Source organism: Pan troglodytes, chromosome 13, assembly GCF_028858775.2.
Source record: "Pan troglodytes isolate AG18354 chromosome 13, NHGRI_mPanTro3-v2.0_pri, whole genome shotgun sequence".
NCBI lineage: Eukaryota > Metazoa > Chordata > Mammalia > Primates > Hominidae > Pan > Pan troglodytes.
The window spans coordinates 52,662,564-52,675,217 of record NC_072411.2 but is presented as its reverse complement, the minus strand read 5'-3'; the positions used below and the strand labels follow the sequence as shown (position 1 = coordinate 52,675,217).

The window sequence follows — 12,654 nt, the reverse complement described above, 5'->3', positions numbered from 1 at the left end:
AAATATTTTCTAAAGTGTTCATCAAAGTGTTCAGAAATAAGGATGTCCCCTAAAGGATAATTCGTAATAATAGAAATGCAGCATTATTGTAGTAATAAAAATTTGAAAATAACCTAAATGCCTATATTGAATATGTTGTGGTTGATTCATAGAGTAAGAAGACTAATAAGCCATTAGAAGGAAACAGGATTTGCAGAATCTAACAAGCAAACATATCTATGACATATTGCTAAGTGTAAAACAGCAGTGACAAGCAGTTCATATAATTTTATTTTTTAGATAAATACATGTTTGTGTGTGTACATGCATGTAAATGATGTAGCAATGACTTTCTTTTTTCTATACATATTTTATTTTTCAACATTTTATAGAAAACTTTGTTTTTAAAAAAAGCAAAGTAAAATACTCAAGCAAAAACACCTCAGATGGAATAGTGATGGAAGGATGCCATATGGCTAGCCTTAAATGTCTTTTTAAAGTAATTTCCCAAGTCAAATAGTAGGCATGATCTAGAGGATTAGAAGTGCATTAATCCCAAAACTCAGCTATCATTTCTCCATCACTGCTCCATTGATGGCATCTCATCTTTTCCTTGGACTACTGCCTTGACCTTTAAACTGTTCTCCCTGCTTCTACTATTAATTCATTGCAACAACCCATTCTCAACACAGCAGGCCGAATAGGCTTTCCAGCATTTCAAGGACATGCTTTCTGTTGCACTCAAGATAAAACCCCAAATCCCTAACCTACCCTGTAAGGACCTATGTCATCTTGTCTTCCCGTTTTCCAGCCTCCTCTGATTGTATGCTACTCCTGCTTCACTAAGCTCCAGCCCTCTGGCCCCTTTCATTTATTCAAAGGCACTCAGTTCTTTCCTGCCATAAAACCTTCGTACAAGTTTTTCACTTTTTCCAGAATGCCCTTTCCCTGACTCCAAACCCAACCCATTTCTCTTCAATTCTTGGCTAAGATGCAGTCATTCTTTCACACTTATCTAGACTTCCTCAGAGAGGCTTTCCTAACTAAATTATATTTCTGTCAGTTTCTTTTACTTTCAGTTTACTTGTCACAGTTTGTAATCATATTATTATACAATTCTTTGCTTAATGTTTGCCTTTCTATCAGAGCAAGATTTATGTAAGCAGTAACCAAATCCTTAAATCAAACAAACAGTCTATGAAATCACTTTGTTAGCATGATACCTGGCAGCATAAGAAATATTTTGAATAAATGAATAAATGAAAGAATATACCAACGCCTCCCACCCTGTTGATTCTTATTTTAAAAGCCCAGTTTTTCTTAAGCTTACTTCTGAAAGCATCTCATAAAATATTCCAAAGAAAAGTGAATACAAAACCAATCAACCATAATACAAAAGTATTTTAGTTAATGAACTGAAGTGCTATTCTGGGTGAGTAGAAACATCCTTGGGTGCCACTTAACAAAAACAGGCTCTGCTGTTTTCATATTCTCTCCATCTATAAGAGAGTGGGTGTCTCAACCCTGTTAAGCTTTTGTGCTGTTAGAATCCCAGTTACCAGGGGAAGCTAGCATCGCCGTTTAAACTATTATGTCTTAACTTACATTTTGTTTCTGGCGATTTAGATTTTATACCCTTCTGTCTTTTTAAAATGAAACCACAGCTCATCTGTTCTTATACCCTCCAAATTTAAAAGTTTTTATTTCTTTGATGAAGGAGATGGTAAATTGGGAAAACATAGGAAAACCTCCTACCAAAAACATCACTCTTCTGGGAAGAGAAAGACAAACAGAAGCCTAATCCTGTGTTTATGAGTCAAATGTTGCTCGCCTGTTTTAGATGAGTTTTGCAAAGGGTTTTATTAATGTGCAAGCTTTCTTTCCAAGCTCCACAATTACATTTGTTCTGCTCTCATTTCCCGCTCCACTAGAAACATCTGCATCTGCATTTGATGCAAGTTCCGTAAGTATTTTATGCTAGGTACTAATTAAATTTCTTTGAATTGTATGCAGTAGAAACCAGAAGATGATAAAAAGGGACAAAAGAAATGAAAAAAGACTTGAACAATGAAGCACTTGAAGGGATGGAGACAAAACTACTCCAAACTCATGGATTTTTTTCTCTAGAGTTCTGTAAGGAACATGTGTCTGTTCCTTTTTTCCTACTGTCTACTGGTTAAAATTCTCAAGGCCAGGTTCTAACTGGACCAGCTTAAAACAGGTGCCCATGTCAGGTCCAATCAGGTATTGCCAGCCAGATCTACTTCTGTGAATGGAGTAGGCAGAGAAGGGGTGTTCTGGAAGACACCTTAATGGATGTTCATGACACACAGCCTATAAATTCTACCGAAACACTTTATTGATTGATTTATTGATGATAAGAAAGCTATAAATATAGATGTACAACTCACTGAGAGACTTTGAAAGAACCATATTCTAATAATAGGATTCTAGAATGACATATTTTAAATTTGTTCAAATACTGAGAAAGAAATAGAAAATTAAGGCACATAGATAACCTTTATGTTTGGGGTGTAGAAGATTGACCTTTAGCAATATGGCTTCCTTTGTCTCCAGTCTCCTGCTGGAAAGGGAGTTTTCTAGTACACATTGCGTCTTATTAGCTTTGACTAACTTTCTCCCTTCTCGCATACCCAAATTCACACCATCGGTTGTTTTTGTCCTCTATGATTTGGTCCCCTTTCTCTCACTATCTTTGTCACTTCATACTATGGCCCTCACCTTATCACCTCATTGTCAAAGATTGACATTGGCCAGCAGGTATTCCGGCCTAAAGTTATTTACTTCCTTTATTCCACCTTCCATGTGCTGCAAGATGAATCTTCCTAAAGCACTACTTTTATTATGATGGCAATCTCCTCAAAAACATTTAATCCATTTTGCTTTCCCACTTAATCAATTATAATCTCCTTTGCTGATCTGCCGAAGTCTTTTAATAGTTTGGCTGTTCTTATCCACATTTAGTTTCCAGTCTTCCTTAGTCTGAATCCATGGGTCTGTCAGTTTGGCCTTCTTAATGTCCTCTTCCAACCATATTCACACATCTACTCCCACTCCTGGCTCATGTTTGGTTTTGTACTGTGCTAGAATGCTGTTCTTCATCCCTCCTGTTCACCTGTTGAATTCAGATTATTATTCTAGACCCATCTCAAGTCTTAACCTCCCATGAGGTCTACCTTATGCTTACTGTCCCACTTATTTAAAAAATTATTTTATTTTTGAACTTGGTACGTATTATGATTTTATGAAAGATTATTCTGGGCCAGGTGTGGTGGCTCACACCTGTAGTCCCAGCACTTTCGGCCTAGGCGGGCGGATCATGAGGTCAGGAGATTGAGACCATCCTGGCCAACATGGTGAAACTCCGTCTCTACTAAAAATACAAAAATTAGCTGGGCATGGTGGTGCATGACTGTAGTCCCAGCTACTCGGGAGACTGAGGCAGGAGAATGGCTTGAAGCCAGCAGGCAGAGGTTGCAGTGAGCCGAGATCGCGCCACCGCACTCCAGCCTGGTGACAGAGCAAAACTCCGTCTCATAAATAAATAATAAATATAAATTATTATTCTGTTCTTTAATGTCTGTAAACAGTTTGCAAATTTAGCCTACCAATATATAGAAAGTACATAATACTCTTTTATTCCTTATTATTTTAAACAAATATTTATTATATGCTTCCTACATGCCTGACATTGTTCTAGACAATGCAGATACAAAGAGCAAGACAGATAAGGACAGCTACTCCCATCGGCCTTAATTACTGCAGAAAAAGATAGACTGCAGCCTGGGCAAGGTGAAAAGTGACAGGAGATGTGGTAAGAGAGATAGGGTCAGACTGTGGAGAAATTTGAAAGCTATGGGATAGGGAAAATAGCATGATTTCTTTTCCTCCTCACCCTTCTCCTCCTCCTATGCTAAACAGTATAGGTTTTATTTTAAATGTAATGGATGATCACTGACTCCTGTGTAGAAGAAATATTATAAAAGGGCAAATGAAGAAACAGACGAGACATGCAGAAATCTGGGGAGGAGATGATGGTGCCTTGGGCTAAGGTGATAGGAAAGAAGCTGGAGGAATCATTTCGTGTGTTTACATGTGACCTCTCCTGCTATATTAAGGGCGCGGTGGCTCACGCCTGTAATCCCAGCACTTTGGGAGGTGGAGGCAGATAGATCACGAGGTCAGGAGATCGAGACCATCCTGGCTAACACGGTGAAACCCCCATCTCTACTAAAAATACAAAAAATTAGCCAAGCCTGGTGGCGGGCGCCTGTAGTCTCAGCTACTCAGGAGGCTGAGGCAGGAGAATGGCGTGAACCCGGGAGGCGGAGCTTGCAGTGAGCCGAGATTTTGCCCCTGGACTCCAGCCTGGGCGACAGAGCGAGACTCCGTCTCAAAAAAAAAAAAAAAAAAAAAAAACAAACACAGACGGATGACATATCTTAACCTACGAAATATTCAACAGGTAAAAGCACACAGCAGATGTTCCATATATATCTGTTGGCAAAATAATTGAATTTTACTGTACCACTGCTTTATTTAAAAAATTGAGGAATAGAAGACTGATAGTATATAATGACTGAATTGACCAATTTGCTTTTGTTGTTAACTATTTCTCTTCGTCCTCATGATGGACACCTGCACAATTATTTGTTTGGTTTACCAGGCCCGATGTTCAGTCAAGATGAGCCAAACTACTAAACTGAAATTTCCTAACATTTTTCAGTTTTTGGACATGTCCCCAATGTGTCACAATATTGTAAGGATCTTTAATAAGAAAATCTCAAGGCAATATAAGATAGCTGAACATTTTTTTCTTCCCACAAGTATATTTCTTTTTAGTCCAGTATGTTTGCTTTTGCAAATGTCATGGTAATGTTTCAAATAATTATTTAATCCCCAATGTATAGTTTTGAGTAGGATGTGCCAATGATTAAGACTCTATGTATGGAAATAAAACTGTCGCTTACAAAAGCTGTTAAATCTCAAGACTGTGTTTGGATGTGTAATTCATTTTTCTTTTTATAACTATAACTTGACTGCTTGAGGACTAACTTTTCCCAAGTAACTTTTTGAAATAAATTTAAATGTTCACAAGAGAAAGGCACCATATAAGTGAGCTGACTCAAAGACATGTAATCTGCTCCTATAGGTAAATCATATAATGAATGCAAAGCCTAGGATATCAGGTTTCCAGTGCAGCTCTCTTCTGAAAAATTACCATCAAAGTAGAAAAAATAAATACAAAAGCAGTTTGAAACATTTTAAAAATCATATATTTGGTACTCTTTTTATTTAATAAATCAGAACAGCTTCTTTATGCTTTATTCAGAACAATTGCAAGCCCTTGGATTCTAAAGAAAATGTTTTTTTGGAATGGTTGACTAAAAGCCAGAGTTGACTTCACCAACCTGAAAACCTTCTACTGCCCTGTTTTAATTTGTACAAGAAGCTCTGTGGGAGAAGCCTCCTTCAATATTTACTAATATCATTTGGAAAAATAAATTTCTAATGAAATGGTTCACTGATGAAAATAATGCCGAGTCCTGATATGGCCCATTGGAATCAAATCACAGTTCTATAGAATTTTAGAGGTGGACAGGGCATTAGAAACCATTTAGTTCAATTCATTTGCTTCTCACATGGTAACAAAAAGCAGGCAAATTTTTGTGACAGGGAAGAATGGACAATTGAGAGGGATCCACACACTATATCTTTATAATAATATTTTAAAAAGCATTGTTTATTGACTTACATGGATCGTTTTGTGGCAGGCAGCATTGAGATTTAACCTCTGGTCTCTAAAGCTGAGGCCAATACCCATCACCTGCATCCTGCTTGTTTGAATATCTTAATTTTACTGTATTATTGAAGCCATTCCATTAACTAAATTGTAAACAATAAAAATCTCTCTGCAAATTTTCTCTATTCCAGGAACTGTTCTAAGCGCTTACAACTAGTAAATTGTTTAATTATCACTACATACCATTATCATTTCTGCTTTACAGATTAGAAAACTGAGGCTCAGAGAGTTTGATCATTCATCAAAATCCCAGATATACTGAGTGGCAGAATATGGATATGAATCCACACAATATGAATACTAAATACCTGCCCATTACTTTATTTATGACTGCCCAAAGTACTTCACTTAAAATTATAATAAGACTTAAACAGTCAAATTATGTTCTTAAAAATAAATAGTATATAAAATTCTGATAATGACTGCTTCTAGTTTTAAAACCCTGATAATTTAACTTTCAGCATTAGGATTTCAAATATATCATCAAAGAAAAAATCTGGGAGATACTTTGCTAATTTGGGGAACATACTACCTGATTCAAATATTCATGTGAAAGACTGCATCTGCTTCGATCTTGTCTATATCTCCAGATATCTACACAGCACTTGGAATGTGATAGGAGTTCCACAGCATCTACGAAATGAATGAAGGGATGAATTGTTGAATTGCAAATAATTTTTATGTGTAAAAATGCTAAAGAACTTTATTAGGGCAAATCTGGTGACTTGGAATGATTCATGTAGCTTCCCTCAATATTAACAAATTTCTTAAATTACCAAATTACATAATAAGTTTAAGCATTATAGGTATTATTAAATAAGTTTATAAAAAATTTTGTTGTTTTTCTTTAAGTACTATATGAATTGAATTGTGCTTTTAAAATCTGAACACCAGAAAAATGTCAAAATAATGGCAGTTTTTAAAAATCAAAATTTGGACTATCAACATAATTATTTATTCCCCTAACAAATCACTTTCCTTCCCTTATAATCAATCAGGTGTAATGATGAAAGATCAATTTAATCCGCATATTTAGGAATACTTGCCAAGCAAAATATAAACAAGATAATACTTTCTTTTCGGTGTTTGTTGAATCTCACAATGGTTAGCATAGTGGGCAAATAAATATATGCTTAATTCATTTATTGGGATTTGTTTTATATTGGTCTTCCCAGATATTTAAAGTTTCATTACTCAACAGAAATTATCTACTCAGTAACCTTGGTAACATGTATGTTTAAATACTATAGAAAGATAATTGGAAAATAGATGCATTAGAAGTAGAAATTTTATACTACAGGAAGCTCAAAATATAAGACTATTTCAAGTACATTGGTTACCATCTTAATTAGCTATTTAAAAAATAAAATGTTTCAACAGATCTGATATTTTTCTCCAGAATGAATTCTAGTCAAGTCAATGCAATTGTTGGGGAAATTTGATATTCAGCCTCCATATAGCTCAAATATTTGATTTGCCTTTGTATTCTAGGCACTATTTTACAGAGAAGACCTGTGTTATATGGCAGTGCTGGGTGATCTCCCACTAAGTAACAAGGCAGCCAGCTTCTGCTCAGCTTACCCAGCTAGAGAAGAGTAGCCCAGCTCACAGGGGTAAGGTGTGCCTTACAGCTGTGCAACATTAGAGAAGCTACTGGATATTTTGAATAGTTCAAACATATTATTTATTCCTTCAATAATATTGAGATGCTTTATCTTCAATAAGATGATAATTATTTTAGATTCTCCAGCCATTGTTAAAGCCAAATAAAAATTATTCCCTTCATTGGGTGGGTGAGGAGTAGAGGGCAAGCATTAGATGGATGACCTTTAAAGAGTCCTTTCAATCTGAAAGGATGTGATTTTAGATGTCTATAATCCAGTTGGGGAAATAACCCTGAGGCAAAGCTAACTATGAAGGCTGAATATAATTAATTGCTGAATAAATCCCCTGAAGGAAGAGAAGCAACACGAAGTTTAACAAAACTTGCGTTCAGCAAATTTATTATAATGGGATTTTAAAAAAATCTTATTGGGTGGGAATTGTATTTATAAGTAGAGTTCTCTATGTTTCTGACTGTTTTTATAAAGTGGTGTAATAAATTGAATGTAATCTACTTTTTTTCTTTTCTTTCTTTTTTTTTTTTTGGGACGGAGTCTCGCTCGGCCGCCCAGGCTAGGGTGCGGGAGCGCAACCTCGGCTCACTGCAAGCTCCGCCTCCCGGGTTCACGCCATTCTCCTGCCTCAGCCTCCCGAGTAGCTGGGACTACAGGTGCCCGCCACCACGCCCAGCTAATTTTTTTGTATTTTTAGTACAGACGGGTTTTCACCGTGTTAGCCAGGATGGTCTCCATCTCCTGACCTCGTGATCTGCCTGCCTCGGCCTCCCAAAGTGTTGGGATTACCGGCATGAGCCACCGTGCCTGACCTACTTTTCTTAATCTATAAGTACTGCTGATCACTAAGTAACCAGTTAGATCCCAGCATAGTTTATTGAGTTACTGAGATTGGCTGAACTAAACATTTCTTGTTTTCATTAATATCCTGGGCAATTGGATTAATTACAAGGTTATTAACTTTCAAATAATAGGGTTTTTTTAGATGTGTTTTTAATACTAATTAATCTGTCTCTATGATAGTATCTTGCTTAAGAATTATATTCAGAGAACCAGGTTTTACAAATATTGAAAGAGCAATTTTCAGTGTTATTGCTTGCTTCCTTTTATTGGTTATTAGTATTTTCTCCAATAATTTAAAACTGAAAAAAAAGGGCAGTTTTGTTTTGATATTTTATTTGCCAAGCCTTTAACGCATCTCAAGTTATATTTTGGATAACATTGCCCTACATCAAATAACAGCTCTATAATCCTTACCTTCAGCTGCATTCATCCACTTTTGCCTTTCTTTCTTCTCTCAGCCCTGCAGATTCTGGTGGTCATGCCAGGGTTAGTTGCTAGAAGTTCTTGGTTACCAAAAAGTCCAGAGAATAATTGTCAATCCACTCTAGAAAACAGCACATGGCAGATTTGGGGAAATAATTCTATTGTAAAACCTAAAGGTTGAATGCTAGTTAAAAACACAATCATGTCTTGATCTAGCTGGCTTGGACATCAAAGATGGTAGCGGGCCAATGGATGAATGTGGTAGGCCATTCTTGATAAAGCCTCTGTTTAAGAGGTCTCCTCCTGCATTGATCTCCTTGGCCTCACATCAGAAGTGTCAGCAATGCCAGCATCCAGCATCTTTCATCTGGGAGAAAAGTACTGGGACCAGAGAGAAAATTTCATTTGTTATTCAGATCCATTTATCTCCTCTACCTTCCAACACCTTTTTTTTTCTTTATTTGTCTCCTCTGTCTCTGGGATTGATTATTCTCATGAGCTTATTTTTTGCTAGAAAAAATTTCCAGTAAGTGAATACTAGAAAAATGCTTTGAGCTCCTGTGAACAGGAGTTATAAGCATACACAAGTGAACTTTTAAATGAGTTAATCATGACTTCAAGATGTACTCAGATACATTGATGATAAAGTAGGACTTCGGGAGGACTATAATAGCAGCATTTTATGTGTTTTTTTTTAAATAGATACTTCACCAGGAATTAATTCAGAATTCTTGTAAATGCTCTTGGCTGAAGGTCCTATTAGCCTTCACTTGAACATTTTGGCAGGGTTTCTTCTTCCCATTTTGGAAAATCTTTTTCTGGTATCAAAGAAACACGTGTAGTATGGATTTTATTTTTTTAAAAATTGAAATTTTAAAAAATTTATTTTCTTGCTTCATGACACAGGAAATGCTTCCCATGTTTTTGGGAAAGACCTGCCAGACAGTGATTGAAAGGTCAACCTAATCTTCCTGGTAACCCTTCCAAGGGGACTTTGGTACTGTTGATAAATACATGCTCCACAGATGGCAGCATTTTATCTTCCAGAAACCTCCTCCTCTGGATAGTAATGAGTTATAGCGCTACATAAATTAAAAAAAAAAAAAGTGTGAACATCTTCTCTCTGATCAGCAATAGGTCATTCTGCACAGGATTTCGGAGCTCATGAAAGATGTCCACTGGTCAGTTCATCATAGTGTCTGCGTGTACTCCATTAGCTATGCTGTAAGGAATGCCACTTGCTCTTTGTGTTCTGTGAGGCAGAACAATAGGGCACTCTCCTCTGGAATAGCGGCTGATTCCTTCAAAGTTCAGTCAAAGCCCACATTTTTCCTTTCTGAATAATGTATGAGCTTGGTTCACCCATGTGCTGCTAATCTACTATGGAGGAAGCTTCCAACAGCTTTCAGCCTTTTTGTCTGATGCTACTCAGAAAAACTCACCAGTTCAAACAGGAAGACCTTGTGATCAGACTTTGGTAGAAGGTTTTTGATGAAAAGGTAGGAGTGAGAGAAACCCAGAGGAGTGTGAATTGCACACAGACAGACAGGCATGCTGACCTTTGAGACAGCATCCAATTCAATATTTCTTACCTCATGGGCTCATGTGAGATGGAAAGGTAAACACAACTTCTGATGCACAACAGTGAGCAGGCATTGTGTTGAAGAAATACCTCCTCCATGTCCTCTTGTGAAACGGAGGGCTCAGTCAGTGGCCAGCTCTCAAGCCTTCTTAGTCCATGATGGTCAATGTGCCCCATGAGGGGTCTACTTCTATTTTTCACCTGTGTATTATTCCCAGGACCGCTGTAACAAATTGCCACAAACTGGGTGGTTTAAAATAGCAGAAATGTATTCTCTCATAGTTCTAGAGGCTAGAAGTCCAAAATGAAGATGTTGGCAGAGCCATGCTGTCTCTGAAACTTCAAGGGAAGATCCCTTCTTGCCTCTTCCAACTGCTGGTGGCTCTTGGTGTTCCTTGGCTTGTGGCAACAGAACTCAATCTCTGTCTCTGTCTTTAAGTGACCTTCCTTTCTGTGTGTCTTCATCTGTCTTCGCATAAGGGCACCAGCCATTGGATTTAAGGCCCAACTGAATCCAGTATGATTATATATTAACTAATTACACTTATTTCTAAATAAGCTCACACTCTGAGGTTATGGGATGACATAAGTTTTGTGGGGATATTTTTCAACCTAGTACAACCTGTAAGAATAAAGAACCATAATTTATAGACACCTGTGCTAATCTCTAGAAGTATCTGGGAAGCATGCTTAGTGCCTAACCATTTTTAAAATGTGGATAAAGATGCTTCTAAGGATCATATTCCATTCCTCAACCAGAGGGAGACAGCTTCACGTGTGCAAAACTACCGGCCTCCTAGGACCAAAGGCTTCCCTATACATATGTGACCAAACCCACATTCTTCAAGGGCCTTTTTTCATATGACTTTTCTCTGAAGCTACTTTTTCCAGAGGACGTTATTAGTCTTCTTTTAGTCCCATAAATTTGAGTAGAGATTTATAAATTTAGAACTTCTCAAGGTCCCCAAAATCCATGCTCCCAGGATTTCTAGGTAGGAGGGGCAGGAATAAAGCAGTGAAGAATCATGAAATCACAAACATTTGAAGGAAATTGAGGCACTGGGCAGCCAACCCTTTATGTAAGATAGTACCTTAAATTTTTTTTGTTAGCTCCGTAAGCAGGAATGGCCAAGTATGAAACCAGAATTTTATGTAGTAGATGATTTCTGAAGGATAGAAGAATATATTATGAGGGAGGTAGGAGGGCCTGAAACAAATCTCACCTGTTTTATCAGTTAGCCTCAAGCTATTCCTGAAGCTCACAGTGACCTCTTTCCATCATCTCAATTCTTATGCACCAAACAATCAACATAGGTGTTGTGTTTAGCCTCTGTGTTGTATTTGGCCAATATCTTCTCACTTGAACTTGTTAAACCTTCCGAGAGTGGAGGAATGTGAGGGAGCAGAGTGTAAGTGAAGACATTTTCTGTTCTCTGGGTCTAAGGAGGACAGGGGGCCTCTCATGCCCAGCACAGTGGCTAGGGAAAAGCAGGAACAGCATTCTCTAGGGCAGGTGACATGGATTTGAACATTAGAGCAAAACTCCTTTAGCTTTACCATCTCCTGCTGGTCCCTCTGTAGACCTTTTTCACCAATATGCGGTCTTTCCTATCAGTTATAATGCTTTAGTTGTGATTAATAAAAGAACCCCCCAAAATGTCCTATAAAACAAGGGGTTTATTACCTCATACAACAAGAATTGTAGAGTCTAGAAGTTTCCAAGATTAGTTAATTTAGCAGCTTAATAATATGAAGGGCCCTGGTGCTTTTGGTCTTCCTTCTCTGACTTTGCTATGTTCTCGTTGTGGTCTTGAGATGGCTGAGGCTGATGCAGACATGAAGACCAGGGCCACAATCAGGGGTGGGCCATCAGTGCTCTCCTATAGGGCCCCAGGTTCAGCAGGTCCTGCTTGGGTGCTAATGCTCTGTGGTCACTGTATTGAAATTCTTAGTAATTCTATTTAGAATTTGTGCTTTGTAAGTGAAGTATGATGGAACAAAGAAGCATGTACCAAGGGTTCAGGGCCCCAACTCATGGGCAGTCCTTCCTGACCTCCTCGCTGAGACAAGTTCTAGGCCACTTGCTCCCAGCCACTGCCCAACAGCTGCTGCCCACCTCTGCCTCCAGCAGAGGTTGGAGTATAGGTGCAGGGGATCGGGGTCAGAGTAATGTGTGCTGTACATGCTGAGTTGCAGGACAAGGCTCTAGGTGTCTGTGAGGGTACCCCAAACCCAAAGCACAAATAAAAATCACCATGACAAGTCAAGAAGGAGAGATCATTGATAAAAGGAAAATGTTTGATTCTGCTTCTTGAATAAGGATCTTCACATGTTAAGTTTTCACTTGGGCCTGCAAATTATATGGCTAACGCTAGTTCAGAAATCCA

The 12,654-nt window shown here is 37.8% G+C and overlaps 1 long non-coding RNA gene across 4 annotated transcripts in view; it reads right to left on the bottom strand.

The window, feature by feature from the left end:
• LOC104005210 (uncharacterized) overlaps nt 1–12,217 on the bottom strand; it is a 92,056-nt gene extending 79,839 nt beyond the window's left edge. Inside the window, exons 1-4 of one of the 4 annotated variants that reach the window (XR_001716096.3) lie at nt 11,952–12,208; nt 8,677–8,806; nt 6,336–6,436; nt 2,821–3,115 (exon numbers count right to left, since the gene is read on the bottom strand). This is a non-coding gene — a long non-coding RNA (uncharacterized LOC104005210). Of the gene's footprint in view, nt 1–2,820; nt 3,116–6,335; nt 6,437–8,676; nt 8,807–11,951 lie in introns of those variants that run through there. The other 3 variants (XR_008546604.2, XR_010149754.1, XR_010149755.1) reach the window with 3 other exon arrangements.
• Between the last annotated feature and the right edge of the window lie 437 nt (nt 12,218–12,654).